Here is a 20,906-nt window from a genome sequence, read left to right on the forward strand (position 1 = left end):
AGTCAAAGAGGGGCAGCTATAGACATGTGATTTTTGACCCTCCCCAATATTTTTATATTTTAGCATGTAAATATTTAATTTAGGCATAATATAGCTATTTCAACTCATTTTGACTCTTTTACTTTATTTTCTCTTAGAAATAATAATTAAAAAAAATACTTTCCATTATTAGTTAATTTTAGTTTATCTTAACTTTGATAAAATTAAAAAAAATAGACAAAAGAAAATGTCACATGGGTTTAAATTAAGATGTACGTAGTATAAGTGGTTAATACGTAGTATTTTTGATTTTCTCAAAAGCTTTTCGTTACTGTGCAAAGTTTATGTGTTATTTTCTTTTAATTTAATTAACTAGTTATATTTTGATATTTCAAACTCCTACCAAGTTCAAGAAACAAAGGTCCCGTTAGTTTTTTTTTATTTATGTTCTTTTTCTTTAACAAACTTTTGGAACCTCACGTTATTTATTTATTTTTAAGAAAAAGCATACACAATACACATTCTTGCAAATTCACTCTAATATTTGACCACCCCCATTCATTATCTCACCACTTGCACACTCCATTCAACAATGTCTTCACACTCACACCCCATTCAATTCAATGCCCTCAAACACACACTCCATTCTTTCACATTATAGTGCACACTTACGATTTAAAAATGACACCCACCAATTTTTGTTTGACACTTTTTCAATGCATGAGCCCACAAAAATCTTCTTTTCCAACATAATCAAAATCCATCTGCACACATTATATATATAATCCACTTACATTTGGAAAGAGAGGAGGATATCAGATTTGAGACCCATTCCCTTCCAAAAAAAGAGCAACGACGCTCTCTGAAGAATGACAAAAAATAGTGCCGATCCCCTCCCATCATCTTCTTTCGACTCTTATTCAATCTTGATTAGATAGCACTTTCTTTATTTCATTTACACCTAGACTCACTCATACAAAGCTTCACAAACACACAACAAATACATTTAAAAAAATCTGGGTGTCATTACCATCACAAGGGGACCTTTTCCTCACATCTCTGTTTGGATCTGTAAGCCTAAAGCAGCTACTCCTTCTTCAGCCATTTTTTTCCCTCCCAAATGCCACCATGAAATCCTCTTATCTTCTACCATATCCAGCTAAAAATAAATAGCAAAAACACAGCAGCTCTGAGAGCTGAGTTCGGGGTCGGCGTCGAGCTTCTCTGTTTGGGTCTCAGTCGTGGTCTGTTTGTGCGAGGGCTTAGCAGTTCGTTACCCCTTATGTATTGAAGATTATATTTCAACTATTAAAAGGTCTGTTTCAATCACTTTCTTCCCTTCTCATGTTTTCATGTTCGTGACTAGTTCGGCATATTTGCAAGCGAATTGATTTAACAAGTTATATCATGCTTCATTAGTCATTTATTTTGTTGGATGCTATAAGTTGTTGGCTCTAATATAAGTTCATGTAGGTTTAATTTGTTGAGTTTGAATTACTGTTAATTAGCGTTATATCCTGTTAGTTTATCTTATTTGGAGAATTTTTTTTTAATTATTTTTATATAGTTTGTGTGTTGTTTATGTGAGCAGTGAAGACTTCATTGTTAAAAGGCAAGAACTCATCGAACAGTTAGACCATTAGTTATTCTAGCTTCATATTCTGAGGGCATGACATTGGGTGCATAATCATGGGAGACATTTTGTGTAAAGTTTGATATTGCTAAATGGTTGTTAAGTAATGTTTTTCAGTTGGTCTTTTGTTATGATAGTATACATTGGAAACGAACTAAAAGTAGGCAAAAAATGGATATTGTCTTACAACAATTTATAAAATTGGATTTGCATGGAAAGTGTTTTCGTTACTGGTTTTGGTTTTTGCTTTATGAAAGCATAAATATTGAATGATGATTGGATAATAATAATACTAATGATTTTTAGCTTTACAAGGATATATATGAGAAAATTTTGAAAAATATATGTTACTTGTGGATGGAACGTTTAAGAAGCTACAATCATAGATTTTTTTTTATTATTTAGTACATAGAATATAATTTTCAATCATAATCTGTGGCCCTCGCTTAATTAATATTTTTATCCTTAGAAATTGAGGCGCGTCATTTAGCGAATTTTTCATGGCCCTCGCAAAGTTGAAAGTGCGTAGTGGTTTTAGGCGCGTTATATTAATAATTTACCTTCCTAAACTCGGGTGTGCATTTATGTGACCCAAATCCAAATCTCAACAACGTTAGATAAAATATGTTGCGAACCGCGGGTGCATTTATGTATCGTGGCTTACGATGTATTTTAAATAATTTTGAATTTTTTCCAAAATATTAAAAGCGACTAAAACAATAGAACCTTTTGCTTTTGCTTTTGGCTATTATACTCCATGTGAGGTGTTGTTGTGGTCCTATACACATAATGCTTTCATTTCACCTTGTAATATTTATAATATGATTTGCAGATCAGTACAAAGTATTTTTTTATTTATTTTTATTCATTGATTGCTCCTACTTTTGAAAGTGGGTCTCTGTTTTTAGTTTTGATTTTTTTTTTAGAATAAAAAAGAAGAAAGCAAATTTATAGTACTAACATTTATATCATTTTATTGTGTTAGTTAAAACACCGAATAATGCCTTATTTTCTTAGTGCCTAACCATTTTATGATATGGTACAATTGTTGAATCATATTAGAGCCGTGTTTCTTTTTTGTTTGTTTGTTACATGTCCTTTTCGTGGTATAATATAACATACTTCATTCCGTGTGCACAACTTTTGATTACCCGAAAATTTAGGCAATTCTTTCCTTATTTTAGAATAATATTTTGTATTAGGATTGAATTGGTCCTAACGACAACAATGAAAAGGCGATTTAATATATTATTTTGATTATGTATACGTTCGCGTAACATAATTACGAATTCCGTTCTAAAAAATTTAAATCGAGGTATGCGTTCGTGCAACTTCGATCAAAATTTTCTTTAATAATTAATAAAGCGTTAATTAATTGTAGACACGTTCACGTGACATGATTTTTAATGCGCCAAAATAAAAGAGTATACGTACGCGTAACTCAATTCTTTGATTACGAATAATTCAAGTAATTTAAAAGCGGTAAAAATATAATCGCACATAGGTCTTAAAAATGAGTAGTTAAATAATTTAAGCCAAGTATAAATTGCTAAGCGACCGTTCTAGAACCACGTAATCCGGGGGTGCCTAACACCTTCCCTCGGGTTAACAGAATTCTTTATTCAGACTATCTGGTTTGCAGACTTCAAAAGGAAAGTAAACCTTCCTCGACTCGGGATTTTAAACTGGTGACTTGGGACACCATAAAATGATCCTAAGTGGCGACTCTGAAAATAAATAAAATAATCTCATTTCGAATAATGTCACTTAAATTGGAAAAACTCCTCATATACCCCTCGGGTGTGTAAAAATGGGGTGTGACATCCTCCACTTGGCTCGAAGCCATAGATCAACACACACTCAATAACTCATAACGATTATACTCTATTGATGACATGATACCGTAGTGAGATTAAACTCAAATCTTTTATAAGCTTGTGAAAACACATATCATCTAGAATTTTAACTCTTCTGCAAATCTCGCATTCCACTCTCGCAACAGTTACACCCACTCTCTAAGTGACCCAATTTAAATTGCAACACATATTTTTCACTCGCAAATGAGATCTTCTAACAGACAACCTCAGAACATTTCGCAGGAGACAACCCATGTGCTTTACCTCTAACTAACATTTCTGTATACCTTCCACCGTCATAAACTGTACGCAGTCACTTAGTCTTCCTGAGTCTGAACTCATACCGCAACATGAAATTTACTTCACTCACAACTGAGAAACATGAAAAGATCCTTCACACTCCAATAACTCGGAGCTATACCTCGAATCAAGATGGAATCAAAGCACCTAATAGTTCTTCTATCCTCTAGCAGACCTTCTCGTCGCTTCCAAATCATGTGGATACATCTCACAGTACCAACATACTCATCACATAGTTATCCAGCCGTCACTTCCACTAATAGGGACAATACCAAACATGTATGTTCAAAAATACTTGCTCACACAATCAGCACCTCGGTGCTCAAGCTATAGGCAAAGATCCGGCCTCAAGTCCTCCAGACTTGCCCAACATCAATGCACAGAGATCACATCTCGACCCTCAATTAGGGAATCACAAGACATCGAGGCACATCTGATACTGAGCGCTCATGCGCGTATACGAACGCGTGGAAGGAACTCAAAGAGTTACATTTCAAGCTAAATCAAGGACGCACGATAAGAATTCAAGAATGTGAAGTTTTCCTAAAGGTTCTGCAGCCTCTCAAGGATAAATACAAACGTCTCTTTATCGATCCGCGAGACTCTACTATACCTGCTCATGACTCATGAGACCTATGTAACCTAGGCTTTGATGCCAACTTGTCACGACCCTAAACCCGAACCCGATCGTGATAGCACCTCTCGTGAAGACAAGGCCATCCAATTAAACCCAATTCACTTTTTAAACAGTTAAATATCACAAAATCAGTCTAAAATATGATATAGTAATACTAAGTAGCGGATAATGTTAATAAAGTATGGAAGTACAACCCAACACAGCCCTAACCGGGGTGTCACTAGTTATGAGCATCTATAATTCATAATACAAGTCTGCTAACTCTATAAGCTAGTACAGATGTTTGAAAAGAGATAGAGATGATAAGGGAGTAGAGACACGGGGCTAGGGACGTCAAAAGCTACCTCGTAATCTCCGGAAGCCCGCCTGAAGCTGGAGGTATCAGCACTCGGGAGTGGTACCAACAACACTTGAATCTACACACAAGGGTGCAGGGAGTAAAGTGAGTACTTCAATTCAGTGAGTAACAAAAGTAAATAAAGACTGAAGGCAAGAAATCACGTAAAGCATATCAAGATGTTGTATGGAAGCAGTTCAAAAACCAGTAAGAAAGTAGTGAAGCTGTAAAATCTCTTTAAACATCTTAGCTCAGTTTAAACTTCTTTGAAAATGGCTTTTTCAACAGTAGGCAAATGAATGCAAAACAGTTAGTGCAGATAAGCACAGAAATCCGCCACTCGGGCACAAATATCATAGTTTAACAGGTAAATGACAGGTAAATATGAAAGATAAACACATAAAGGTTCGCCCCTCAAGCTTAATGTCAACAACTCTGCCCATTGGGCAAATATCTCAGAACAATACCAGCCCATCGGGCAATAACATAGAACAGTATCAACCCCTCGGGCAATCACACAGAACAATACCAGCCCATCGGGCTATCACATAGAACAATATCAGCCCCTCGAGCTATATCTCACATCACAATGTGTACCAGCACTCAGTGGGAGTATACAGACTCCAGGAGGGGCCCCTTACGGCCTAAGCACAATATCAAGTCATCTCGTGGCATCAAATCTAGGCCATCGGCCTCATATCAGTCAAGCCACCTTGTGGCGTATATATCTCAGGCCCTCGGCCTCATAAACAATATCAACAAGCCACTTATATCGCAGGCCCTCGGCCTTAAATCAGTATCAGTGTTTCCTCACAACTAGGCCCTCGGCCTTACTCAGTCAAAAATACTCACAAGCCCCTCGGGCATTAGTAAAACAGTATTTCTCAGCCTAAAACATCATTTAAAATATCATTTAAGTCTCAAAACGGAGTAAAAATGGTTGAGTAGTAAAATAGTGGAAAATAACATGACTGAGTTCAATTAGTAAGTCAAAACAGAGAGAAAATAGTAATAAAAATCCCCGAAGGGTTCAAATAGTTGGCACGAAGCCCAAATATGGCAATCAGCCCAAATCATGATGATAACATATAAGTTTCAGTCAAATGCGCAGTAAAATCATCAATCGGGACGGACCAAGTCACAATCCCCAATAGTACACGACCCCACGCTCGTCATCAAGCGTGTGTTTTACCTCAATATAGCACGACGATGTGCAATCCGGGGATTTAAACCCTCAGAGCATCATTTATAATCATTACTCACCTCGAACCGGCTAAATCTCTAACTCGCGACGCCTTTGCCCATCAAATCGGCCTCCACACGTGTCGAATTTATCCAAAATCAGAACGAATACGTCACAATATGCTAAGGGAACAAAGCTCAAGCGAAAACAATCGAATTACCACAAAATTCCAGAAATTGGTTAAACTCGACCCCCGGGCTCACATCTCGGAATCGGGTAAAATTTATATTTTCATAATCCCCATACCCTCACGAGTCTAACCATACCAAAATTATCCAATTCCGGTACCATTTGGTCCTTCAAATCATCATTTTATATTTTTTGAGGATTCCACACTTTTGCTTCCCAAATTCCATCACAAATCACGAATTAAATGATGAATTCAATGATAGATTCATGTATTCTAGCCAAATCTGAGTTAGAATCACTTACCCCGATGAATTTCTTGAAAAACCTTCGAAAATTCGCCAAAATTCGAGCTCTCTAGGTCAAAATATCAAATAAACCCAAAATCTCGTATTTATAGAGTACCCCATAGATTTGCACCTCCGCGGTCCGCACAAAAACTACCGCGGCCGCATAGGCTTTTCTCTACAGTGATAAGCTTTAGTGTTTTGGCCATAACTTTCGCTAGAGATGTCCAAATTATGATATCTTTACCTTTCTGAAAACTAGACACGAAGGGCTACAACTTTTGTTTTTGAATCATCTCACAATTCCATGTAGATCAAAAGATATGAGCTTCCGAAGTTGGATCAGTGAAACGTTCTCCACCGCGGCCGCACAGCATTTTGTGCGGTCCGCACAGCACCTACCGCGTCCGCACTTCATTTTGTGCGGTCCGCACAGCACATACTGCGGCCGCACTTCTTTTTGTGCGGACCGCGCGGGTGGGTTTCGAGGCCTGCAACCCTTCTGGACCTGCTACAACTATGATTTTTGGCCTAAAACTACTCGGAACTTCAAATTAATTGTACCAACACATCTCATGATACCGTTCAGACTTGTTCAAAACTTCGAAATGCTCACAACAACATCAAATCACCAATTTAACATATGATTCAAGCCTGAGAACTCCAAGAACTCTTAAATTATGCTTTCGATCAAAAAGTCTATTAAATCTCGTCTGAATGACCTGAAATTTTGCACACACATCCCAAATGATATAACGATGCTACTGCATGCTCTCGGAATACCATTCCGACCTCTATATCAAAATCTCACCTATCAACCGGGAAAATGCCGAAATCTCAATTTCGCCAATTCAAGCCTAAATCTTCTCTACAACTCCAAAACCCATTCTGATCGCGCTCCTAAGTTAAAAATCACCTAACGGAGCTAACCAAATCATAAAAATTCCAATCCGAGGTCATATACAAACAAGTCAAATACTGGTCAAACCTTTCAAATTTCAAGCTTCCGAACTGGGAATTGTCCTTCCTAGTTTATTCTGATTATCCTGAAAATCAAAACCAATGATTTACATAAGTCATATTGCATCACACGGGGCAAGTCATACCCGAGAACTGGCGAGCGAAATGCAAAAGCTCAAAACGACCGGTCAGGTCGTTACATCCTCCCCCATTTAAATATATATTCGTCCTCGAACGTGCCCAGAGTTATTCCAAATGCCAACCAAACGTTGAATAACCTTACCATGCATATACCCGGGGGTGATCCCACGTCACCCTGTCTTATATAGGTTCGATAACACAATGCAACTAAAATTTCACAATCCAACCCAACCCATAAACCTTAGAACCACATTTCCACTCCTGTAATTATTCACAAGATCAGAATCTCACATCTATTTTCAGAATAAGCTCGAACAAGCTGTAATCACCCATACTTGCAATCTCAGGTGCAATCACTTGATATATCACATAACTCAAACACTCGTAGTGATAACTTTTAATTACAGCAGTTGCACACAACACCCGAATACCGATAGAAAACTCTTATCAACTAAAGCCTCACCCCAACACTTTCATATACTGTCAATGATCACTAAAACGCGCGGTAAGCCATAACCATTTCCCAAATCAACCATTCAAGAAGCCACTTCTCCTTTGGCAAATACCATAGCAAATTTCTAAGCCGAAGCTCGATATTATCCTTCCAATATGCTGAAATCGAACCCGTTCGTATTCATTAATGATCCCAATGATCTCTTTTAATCCAACACACTACTCTGGTGACATGACACATCAGTACAGGCCTAATCCACATCTTGCATAATACGTGCACCAATAAGCAATAGTCTGAACATACCTCCAATCATGAAAACGACTCAAATGAAAGAGATGTACCTCCAGCTCACTGGTACCACCACAACGCAAGGCTGAGAACCCGTCTCACATCATAGAAATAGAACACACGAATCTAACCCGCAAGGTCATACCTCCACATAACTTCGCTACGATGTGCGATCCTATCCAACACTCTACATGAACCACTTTAAGTCACTATGCTCGAAATCGACAACCATGCACAATTTGATGTCTGGAACCAAAGCAATCATTACACCTACAGTAAAACAATTAACACACACCACACACACCCGATAGGACATAACCGATATGTCATTCACCGAGCAATACCCAATCACTCTTCCCGCTTGACTTCCACTATGAAACCCCAATAGAACCGCACCATATGTACCTATAACCAACAAATCATAACACCTCGCAACACAGAAAGGTAAATCATAGGTCTCCCCAGATTACTAATAAACTCAATAACAGACGAATCAACACATCTCTCAATAATACAGTTCGGAGCCAACCAAACTGACTCAAGTTAGAACACGCATCCACATTGTCCTGCCAACGAACTCCTTATCAAGGAAGTCCTGAAGTTGTTCCTTCTACCCCTATAACTCTGTCGGTGCCATACGATACACGGTGCCCGACATCAAATCAATACCGAAATCAACAACCTTGCCCGGCGGCATGCCCGGCCACAAGAAACACATCCGAAAAGTCCCTCACCACCGAAACTGAATCAGTGGTAGAAGCCTCTGCACTAACATCTATCATGAAAGCCCACATAAGAAAGACAATTCTTCCCAGTCGTCCGTTGGGTCTTCAAAATATAAAACCACTCCACTAGGACATAATCCGTTGAATCTTGCCACTTAATCCGTGGTATATCCGGCATAGCCAACAGCGCCGCCTTATCGCAATATTCCAAAACGACACAACATGGAGACAACCAATCTGAACTCAATATCACATCCAAAATCTAACATACCAAGTAACAAAAGATCCACTCGGGTCTCCAAACCCCGATAATCTCTAAACAGTGCTGATACCCACGACTCACAACTACAATATAGCCTAAATATGAGAACTTCCCGTCTCCAAATCCATATGGCACATGAATAAACACACCTGATCCCAATTCCGCCATCTGAATGCATACCACACCTCAAATACCCAATCATTCCACGAAAGATACTCTAAAATTCCCTTGTGCCATCAAGCAAATTCGAATATCAGCAGTCGATCTAACAAGAAAGTGCCGCAATATTACCGAAGTACCATCAACTTAATCTCATTGCCTTTTCTGAAACATATACCCTCGTCAAATCACTCCAATTAGCAATACCATTTCCTTAATCATCTGAAGATAATTCCTCTAATCATCTGAAACTACCTGTGCTGCCTAAGAATTTTATGACCTTCCTTTCAGATCTGAAACGAAACCTCACACATGCAATTCTCAATCATTTACAACATGCGGCATAACCCATACCATTCTAGGATAACCATGAGAACTTCATATCCTTTCCGAACCGCAAGCAACTATGCATTCCACTAGCCAAGAACTTCCCCATTCCATTTGCACAACACTAACTCATCAGGACTGATTCCTTCTAACTCAACCGAGCTACACATGCCACCAAAACCCAAGAGCATTGCTGCAAAATATCTGTAGGAACTCATTACCCCGTACACACCCAAGGAACCTTACCATACCGATCCGGCTTACTACCAAGTTGTCCCATATATCCGAGTTTCCTTCTGATTTATTTTCAACTTGGCATTCCTTCTTGCTATAGCACTACAACTCCTCAACCCAGACTTACCACACGAGACCCAAGCATAAAACCACGTTGTCTAAGGCTCATAAGCCGCTGAGTACTCCCTTAACTACTCCCAAAAGCACCGCATTCAAATACTTTACTCCGAAGAACTTCCTACGAATCTAAATCCGTTACATTTACCTTCCCGACACTAATACATAGAACCCCATAATTAATATAGAACACCACAAGTCTTTACATCCCCCAAATGAAAACTCAGTCTCTAACCACATATACAACTTTAAAATACCTCATTGTTACATGAAAAATCCTAAACACATTAGAACCATTCCCACGAGTCATTCACTCTATTCAAACTACAATTAGTCTGATCAAATGAACCGAACAACCCGTGCCTCATTGGCACTTTGACACCGCAGAATGTATCCTCATCCCAATACAACCAAGCAACTTCCTGCTCTATGCACCGAGCATTCTTGCCAACAATAACTCAAGGCATCCCGTGATTCCCACACACCTATGAAGCATAATATAACCTTCGTCAAAATTTTCCTTTACCCTAGCCATCCTCGATCTCAACCTCCGTAGGCCATAACTGATTCACCCGAACGTCTCAAACCGGAACCAACATAGCACATAACCATGCAATCGCTTAATCAATAGCAGACTCCCCCACTTGGCTCAAAGCCATAGATCAACACACACTCAATAACTCATAACGATTATACTCTATTGATGACATGATACCGTAGTGAGATTAAACTCAAATCTTTTATAAGCTTGTGAAAACACATATCATCTAGAATTTTAACTCTTCTGCAAATCTCGCATTCCACTCTCGCAACAGTTACACCCACTCTCTAAGTGACCCAATTTAAATTGCAACACATATCCTTCACTCGCAAATGAGATCTTCTAACAGACACATAAGGATCGTACAACCTCAGAACATTTCGCAGGAGACAACCCACGTGTTTTACCTCTAACTAACATTTATGTATACCTTCCACCGTCATAAACTGTACGCAGTCACTTAGTCTTCCTGAGTCTGAACTCATACCGCAACATGAAATTTACTTCACTCACAACTGAGAAACATGAAAAGATCCTTCACACTCCAATAACTCGGAGCTATACCTCGAATCAAGATGGAATCAAAGCACCTAATAGTTTTTCTATCCTCTAGCAGACCTTCTCGTCGCTTCCAAATCATGTGGATACATCTCGCAGTACCAACATACTCATCACATAGTTATCCAGCCGTCACTTCCACTAATAGGGACAATACCGAACATATATGTTCAAAAATACTTGCTCACACAATCAACACCTCGGTGCTCAAGCTATAAGCAAAGATCCGGCCTCAAGTCCTCCAGACTTGCCCAACATCAATGCACAGAGATCACATCTCGACCCTCGATTAGGGAATCACAAGCCATAGAGGCACATATGATACTGAGCGCTCATGCACGCATACGAACGCGTGGAAGGAATTCAAAGAGTTACATTTCAAGCTAAATCAAGAACGCACGATAATAATTCAAGAATGTGAAGTTTTCCTAAAGGTTCTGCAGCCTCTCAAGGATAAATACAAACGTCTCTGTACCGATCTGTGAGACTCTGCTATACCTGCTCATGACTCGTGAGACCTATGTAACCTAGGTTTGATGCCAACTTGTCACGATCCTAAACCCGAACTCGATCGTGATGGCACCTCTCGTGAAGACAAGACCAGCCAATTAAACCCAATTCACTTTTTAAACAGTTAAATATCACAAAATCAGTCTAAAATATGATATAGCAATACTAAGTAGCGGATAATGTCAATAAAGTATGGAAGTACAACCCAACACAGCCCTAACCGGGGTGTCACTAGTCATGAGCATCTATAATTCATAATACAAGTCTGCTAACTCTATAAGCTAGTATAGATGTTTGAAAAGAGATAGAGATGATAAGGGAGTAGAGACACGGGGCTAGGGACGTTAAAAGCTACCTCGTAATCTCCGGAAGCCCGCCTGAAGCTGGAGATATCAACACTCGTGAGTGCTACCAACAATGCCTGAATCTACACACAGGGGTGCAGGGAGTAAAGTGAGTACTCCAATTCAGTGAGTAACAAATGTAAATAAAGACTGAAGGTAAGAAATCACGTAAAGCATATCAAGATGTTGTATGGAAGTAGTTCAAAAACCAATAAGAAAGCAGTGAAGCTGTATAATCTCTTTAAACATCTTAGCTCAGTTTAAACTTCTTTGAAAATGGTTTTTTCAACAGTACGCAAATGAATGCAAAACAGTTAGTGCAGATAAGCACAAAAATCCGCCACTCAGGCACAAATATCATAGTTTAACAGGTAAATATGAAAGATAAACACATAAAGGTTCGCCCCTCGGGCTCAATGTCAACAACTCTGCCCCTCGGGCAAATATCTCAGAACAATACCAGCCCCTCGGGCAATCACATAGAATCGTACCAGCCCCTCGGGCAATCACATAGAACAATACCAGCCCCTCGGGCTATCACATAGAAGAATATTAACCCCTCGGGCTATATCTCACATCACAATGGGTACCCGTGCTCACTGGGGGTGTACAACCTTCGGGAGGGGCCCCTTACGGCCCAAGCGCAATATCAAACCATCTCGTGGCATCAAATCTAGGCCCTCGGACTAATACCAGTCAAGCCACCTCGTGGCGTATATATCTAAGGCCCTCGGCGTCATAAACAATATCAACAAGCCACCTATATCTCAGGCCCTCGGCCTTAAATTAGTATCAATGTTTCCTCACAACTAGGCCCTCGGCCTTCCTCAATCAAAAATACTCACAAGCCCCTCAGGCATTAGTAAAATAGTATTTCTCAGCCCAAAACATCATTTAAAATATAATTTAAGTCTCAAAACAGAGTAAAAATGGCTGAGTAGTAAAACAGTGAAAAATAACATGATTGAGTTCAATTAGTAAGTCAAAACAGTGAGGAAATAGTAATAAAAATCCCCGAAGGGTTCAAATAGTTAGCACGAAGCCCAAATATGGAAATCAACCCAAATCATGATGATAACATATAAGTTTCAGTCAAATGCACGGTAAAATCATCAATCGGGATGGACCAAGTCACAATCCCCAATAGTACACGACCTACGCTCGTCATCAAGTGTGTGACTCACCTCAATATAGCACGACGATGTGCAATCCGGGATTTCAACTCGCGATTCCTTTGCCCATCAAATCAGCCTCCACGCGCATCGAATCTATCCAAAATCAGAACAAATACATCATAATATGCTAAGGGAACAAAGCCCAAGCAAAAACAATCGAATTACCACAAAATTCCAAAAATTGGTCAAACCCGACCCTCGGGCTAACATCTCGGAATCGAGTAAAATTTACATTTTCAGAATCCTCATACTCTCACGAGTCTAACCATACCAAAATTATCCAATTCCGGTACCATTTGGTCCTTCAAATCATCATTTTATAATTTTGGAGGATTCCACAATTTTTCTTCCCAAATTCCATCCCAAATCACGAATTAAATGATGAATTCAATGATAGATTCATGTATTCTACCCAAATCTAAGTTAGAATCACTTACCTCGATGAATTTCTTGAAAAACCTTCGAAAAATTGCCCAAATTCGAGCTTTCTAGGTCAAAATATCAAATAAAACACAAAACCTCGTATTTATAGAGTACCCCACAGATTTGCACCTCCGCGGACCGCACAAAATCGACCGCGGTCTGCACAAAACCAGTGCAGTCCTCACAAAAACGACCGCCGCCGCACAGGCTTTCCTCTGCAGTGATAATCTTTAGTATTTTGGCCATAACCTTCGCTACAGATGTCCAAATTATGATATCTTTACCTTTCTAGACACTAGACACGAAGGGCTACAACTTTCGTTTTTAAATTATCTCAAATTTCTTGTAGATCAAAAGATATGAGCTTCCGAAGTAGGGCCACTGAAACGTTCCCCACCGCGGCCGTACAGCATTTTGTGCGGTCCGCCCAGCACCTACCGCGGCCGTACTTCTTTTTGTGCGGACCGCGCAGGTGGGTTTCGAGTCCTGCAACCCTTCTGGACCTGCTACAACTATGATTTTTGGCCTAAAACTACCTGGAACTTCAAATCAATTGTACCAACACATCTCATGATACCGTTCAAACTTGTTCAAAACTTCGAAACGCTCACAACAACATCAAATCACTAATTTAACATATGATTCAAGCCTCAGAACTCCAAGAACTCTTAAATTATGCTTTTGATCAAAAAGTCTATCAAATCTCGTCCGAATGACCTGAAATTTTGCACACACATCCCAAATGATACAACAAAGCTACTGCTTGCTCTCAGAATTCCATTCCGACCTCTATATCAAAATCTCACCTATCAACCGGGAAAATGCCGAAATCTCAATTTCGCCAATTCAAGCCTAAATATTCTCTACAAATCCAAAACTCATTCCGATCGCGCTCCTAAGTCACAAATCACCTAACAGAGTTAACCAAATTATAAAAATTCCGATCCGAGGTCATATACAAACAAGTCAAATACTGGTCAAACCTTTCAAATTTTAAGCTTCCGAACTGGGAACTGTTCTTTCAAGTTTATTCCGATTATCCTGAAAAACCAAAACCAACGATTTACATACGTCTGCATCACACGGGGCAACTCATGCTCGAGAACTGGTGAGCAAAATACAAAAGCTCAAAACGACCGGTCGGGTCGTTACATCAACCTTGTAGGGTTATAATATTTGGCATTGACCGTCTTACACTATTTAATTAAAGTGTAATTTGAGCGTATCAGTTATTCCTGCCCCTGTACTACTATATATTAGTTATTATACCCCCCATTATACTATTCAACCCTTTCTATCCATGCCGTTAGTGTTATAGATAAAATTACCCTCTCATTAACGGACCTAACCGAAATGGACACGTGGCTCAATCTTAAGACACCCAGCCCTTTTTTTTTTAATTATCGTTTGGTTAACAATTTTTACACTCGATTTTAACCCAAGTGTGACCCGATCAATAACCCTTTAACGAGATCATTTAAATAGATTCTTTCAGCCCTTTTATCTCATTACACCTAAATCTAAGAGATCGTTTCTTCTTCTTACTCCATCCATCTGCCGATTCTTGTATCTCCTATTGTGTAAAGGTATTAAAATTCCACCAAAACTTAGGATTCACTGTTGTTAGCCTATAATTTTTGTAGTAATGTGTCTTAAGTTAGCGTTTATTTTATATCGATTTCAGGGTTTCCTGATTTTATCATTTTTAGTTAGGGATTCGTGTATGGGTTGATTTGTATATTGTTTTTACTGCAATTTCTAATTATTCTAATGCAACTTTTGGCTTTTTCTTTATGTGCCAAATTTTGACTTAACTGCATATGGGGTAATATTACTCACTAGTGGTCCTGAATGTGGGGTAATCCAATTATTTTAGTAATTTTGTATTTCTTTTATACATTCATTATTTTGGTTGATGTGTTGGTCCCATTTTTCTATTTTCTTTGGGTGATTTAGGGTTTGGAGATGATTTTATGGCTATGGTGGTTTAGGTTAAGTGAACTTTATTGTTTTTATTTGTTTTTCTTTATTTTATTATTCTTATATGGTATTGTTTAATGCATGGATCAATAATGAGTTAATTTAGTTTAGTTTGTGTCGGTCTTCTTAGCTCAACTTTTTAATAATTTGTTATGATCTAATCTTTATTTATGTTATTTAATTTCAGATCAACAAAATGGTTAATCTGGACATAATATTACTATGGTGGGGAATAGAGTAGAGAGCCACAAATGAAGTATGCTAAGAACCTGTTGCACACTTGGACAAGTTACGACTCTGACCATCTTTCATAAAAAGACATTGTAGATGAGTTTTGCAATAAATTAGGGTTTATTGGTATTCAACAGCTTATAGTTTCTGCCCCTTCTGGTAGCTACTATGAAGTTGAAGGGGATAATGGCATTAGGTGCATGTTAGAAATGGTTGGTACTGATTATAATGTTATTAATTAGTTTGTTGTTGAGGAATGTGAGATTTCAGTCCAAGTACCTAATATTACTCAATATGATAAGGTTGTAGTACCTGATTTTGAGGTTGCTACTGACTGTAGCTCAACTGATGGTGAGGATAGTGATGAGTATGATTCTGAAGAATTAGATACTATTGCAACTCAAAGAAACATGAGCATTATTGATCAGCTCCTTGATTATAAGGAACTAGACAAGAGTATGACCTTCAAGGACATCTCTGAAGCTAGGGAGTGTATAAAACTCTATGATATGGCAAATAAGAAAGATATAGTTCTTAAAAAAGTGATAAAATACGGCTTAGGTATGAGTGTCAAATTGGCTGCCCATTGTTTGTTTAATCTCTAAAGATGGGAACTGTCCAGGGGTAAGAATCAATACCTTAAACCCACATCATGACTTCTATGTTGCGTATGATAATAGTATTGTTGACTACTGTACTATTGCATATTATTTTAAGAAGAAGTTACAAAATAATCCAAAATATAAAGTGAAAGAGATGAGGCTGACCTGAAAGATGCATTTGAGATGAATGTTAGTCATGGAAAATGCAAGAGGGAAAAAGCATTGATTCTTAATAAACTGCAAGGAAGCATTAAAGATGAGTATTATAAGCTAGAGGCATATGCCAATGAGTTGAAGATCAGTAATCCTGGTAGTGATATTGTTATTAACTTGTCAAAAGATGCACTAGCTGAAGGTAATAGGAAATTTTTAAGAATGTATATATGTTTCAACGCACGGAAGATGGGTTTTAAGGCTTGTTTGAGGCATTTCATTGGATTGGAGGGAATATTTCTTAAGGAAAAAGCTAAAGGATAGCTTCTAGTTGTTGTTGGTCAAGACTCAATGAACCATTTTTATCCTATAGCATGGGCTGTAGTGGACAAAGAAACAAAGAGGACTTGGGACTGGTTTTTGGGATTGCTAAAAAGGTCATTGGACCTACAGAATGGAGAAGGATACACTTTCATCTCAGACATGCAAAAGGTACTTTTCAACTGTTTATTTCAGTAAACTTTCTATTTTTTCAATGTCTACTTTTCCATACTTCATTTCAGTTGTTTTCTGTTCTTTTATAAACTTTTTCTTTTCTGTTTGGTTCATGACTTGTAGGGTCTGATTGAGGCAATGAGAACAACACTTCTTGAAGCTAATCATAGATATTTTGTTAGACACATTGAGGCTAACTGGTGTAAGAGATGGAGATCTAGGGAGATGAAGAAGCTTTTATAGTGGTGTGCATGGAGCACTTATGAGGATTATTTTCAAGATCAATTAAAGAATATGGGGGATATGGATGAAGATGTTGTAAGGCATTTGCTACATTATCCTGCTCAGTCATGGTGTAGAGCTTATTTTGACATTGTGTGCAAGAATATGGCAGTGGACAATAATTTCACAGAGTCATTCAATGCATGGATCTTGGATGCAAGGTATAAACCAATAATCAAAATGTTGGAAGACATTAGTGTTAAGGTGATGACCTTATTGAGAGAACATGAAGATCAAGTGAAGTCATGGACTCATGACTTCAGTCCACAAAGCATGAAATTGTATGCTGATTACTTGAAGATTGCTCACATATGTATGGTTCACTTTAATGGAGATGTTGGTTATGAGATTAGAGAAGGAGTAGATGAACATACTGTCAAAATAGAAGTGAAGCAATGCAGTTGTAGGCAATGGCAACTCTCAGGAATACCATGTCCTCACACAATCAAAGCAGTGATATACAAGAGGAATGATCCTTTTGGAGCAAATGTATTGGTGGTATAGCAAAGAAGCTGCTCAAAAGACTTATTCACATAAGTTGCAGCTTGTTGGGGGTGAGAAATTCTGGAAAATAGACTCATCACAGGCCATGGAACCACCATACTTAGTGAAATTAGCTGGCATGCCTAAACTGAAGAGAAATATGCAAAAAGATGAGGCAAGCAAGAGACAAGGTGAATGGTCTGCTTCAAGGAAAAGGAGAACCATGAACTGCAGTTGCTGTGGAGAACGAAATCATAATGCAAGAGGGTGTACAAAGGTGATTTGTTACTCTTATTAGTCGTTAACAGTAGACTTTCTATTATCTAACAATTTGTTACTTATTTATGACAATCATCTAGTGCATAATCTAAAGGAAAGCAGACAATGAAAAGGGAAAGTATTGTAGATTATGAATACATTGATGAAGAAATACCATTATCAGGTCCCAATAATCGCAAAATAGTCAAGCCTCCAGCAGTCCACTCGTGTTCATTCCTACCCCAACTGTTTTTGGTAGCATTTCATCTCTCCTAGATGTTACTAGTAGGAGACTTTTACCTCCACAATTTGCATATGAAGAAGACTCTGCTATAAGGTCAAAAATTATTTTAGAGACAAGGACAAGGCTTCAAGTGAGACAAGAACCAACTCTTCCATCTGTGATAAGATTTATCCCCTTAAGAAGTGGCTCAACTGGTGTGGGTGATCCTTCAAATCTGCCCTACTTACCAAGAGTACTCACATGGAAGGGAAAAGAGGTTGTAACTAGCAACCAACTGGAGATGTAAGCTCAGAAAAAAATTAGAAAATTGCAGGCAAGAAAGGGAAATAAGAGTACTATGTTGGAGTAATGGGAAGTAGGTTTTAGAATAATAGTTTGAGACTTAGTTTTTTGTCAAAATAATTTGGTTGGTGATGTAATTTACTGCTTATGCCATTACATTTACTACTACTCTTTTTTTGCTAGGTTGGTGATGGCAGTTGGATGCCATAGTATGACTTAGGTGGTAACTTCTTTTAGGGTTATAATATGGCATCCGTATGTCAATTTAATGTACCTTAACAATTAACATTTTAAATTAATGGCAATAGTTATTTAATACGCTTGTTATGTCGTTTTAATATCATGTTATATGTATCAACCTGTTTATGTGAATCTTAGCTATTGAACAAACCCAGAATTGGATGTTTTTTATCTAGTTGGATACTCAGATTTGGATGCTTTAATAGATGAGAATCTTCAAACAAATGCAATAGCAATACATTTATTAGCTACTGTAATAGCTTCACCAGATACTCTATTGCGTTCCTATGTTGAATGCTTAGGTTTTACATTACAAATCAACTGCATTTCCTTATATAACATGCCTCGTCCCAACCTTTTTTTTCCTCCTCGAGATAGCTCGTAAAACTTGTGCTAGTACACAAGTGTAGTCTCAAGTAATAATTACAAAGTCAAAACGCTTAAGTAATAGTTGTTGTCGTTGTAATACAAGGCAAGAAACTATGATAAGCAACTACATTTTTTCATGCCACTGCCTACAGATTTAGAGAAGAGTTTAAGAGGTATAAAAATATTTAATTTCATCTTTCACCCAACAAAATAACATATAATACATTGCTCTAAATATCTCAACCTAACTTAACTTCATAATACAAAATACCACAATACTAGATATCATTTAATTCATCAAACAAGCTGCAATTAAGGTACCAAATAGGACCCATGATATCAAAATAACTAATTCATTTTCTTGGAATTGGTCCTTTCTAATGATTTGTAGCCTCCATTTCTTCAACTTTATTCCTCAATAAGTCCCTTTCGAGATAAGCCGCATCCAACATCGACTTCAACATGCTTGTTTCGGTCTCTCCAACTTCAATTATGGCCTCCATTGCTTCAACTTTTTTTTTTAATTTTAGTCTTTCAACCTTAACTACATCCAATTGCGACTTCAACTTGCAAATAACAGTCACAACTCTATCCGATAATACTTCATCAACCCATTCGAAATAACCAAAGGAAGTTTTCTGGAAAAATAATTCAAATGATTTCAATCTAGAAAAGAACTGAACAATCACAATATGATAATTATATAAATTAACAACATCAGGTTTAGGACATTTGTAGTTTCTCCGATCAGTGTTGCAAGGAGTGTAAGCCGTAAAGTAGTGCACAATCATACCGCATAAACACCCCCTCTTCGAACCAACTTCTTGAGACGAACAACTATCTTGTGACATTGTTGAAATTAAATGACAGATTTACAGGAACAACAATGAGAAAATTAAATGATCTTCTTGCAATAACAGATGGAGCAAAACAAGAAGAAACCAACTACAAATTTATTGGTGATAATCGGAGGAGGAGGCAAAAGAATTAAGAGATACCATGAATCCTAAGATTTGGGAATGGAGTAAGAAGAAAGAACGGGTCTCTTAATTTGGGTGTAAAATGAGAGAAAAGGGCTTAAGCCTTTCTATTTGAATGAACCCGTTAATGGTTATGGATCGGGTTAAAATCGGGTGTAAAAATGAGTAATCAAGCGATAATTAAAAAAAGAAAGAAAAAGGGTTGGGTGTCTTAAGATTGAGCCACGTGTCCGTTTCAGCTGGGTCCGTTAATGAAAGGGTAATTTTATCTATAACATTAACGTCAGGGATAGAAAGGGTTTAATAGTATAATGGGGGTACAAATAACTAATAAATAATAGTAGCGAAGTAGAAATAGCCCTTTTCCGATGATAAAATTTAGTTTCTTATTTAGTCACTAGTTTTTGAAGCCCGGGACCAAACTCAAGATATAAAAGTAAAACTTTCATTTCACTTCTTTAATATTTTAACTTTCATTTTGAGGAATTTTTTTACTTCAAATCACATGCGGAGCCAAAATTTAAAGTTTATGAATTGTAAATCTTAATTTAAAGTTATTTAGTTCTAAATTAATAATATAGATATTTAGTGAACTTTTAAGACAAATACAGAATTTGAATCAAAACATTACTAAATCCGCCAAACTTATTTTGTGTTTAGAAAATTAAATAAAGTTAACCAAACTAGAGAT

General features: G+C 37.7%; 1 long non-coding RNA gene across 1 annotated transcript; it reads left to right on the forward strand.

Annotated features, from left to right (window-relative positions):
• The first annotated feature begins 603 nt into the window (after nt 1–603).
• Nucleotides 604–18,833, forward strand: LOC104228543 (uncharacterized). The gene is made up of 3 exons (XR_711366.2): nt 604–1,294; nt 15,784–17,074; nt 17,201–18,833. It is a non-coding gene; the product is annotated as an uncharacterized lncRNA (long non-coding RNA).
• The last annotated feature ends 2,073 nt before the right edge of the window (nt 18,834–20,906 follow it).

The sequence above is a fragment of the Nicotiana sylvestris genome, chromosome 2 (genome assembly GCF_000393655.2).
Source record: "Nicotiana sylvestris chromosome 2, ASM39365v2, whole genome shotgun sequence".
NCBI classification, from domain to species: domain Eukaryota; kingdom Viridiplantae; phylum Streptophyta; class Magnoliopsida; order Solanales; family Solanaceae; genus Nicotiana; species Nicotiana sylvestris.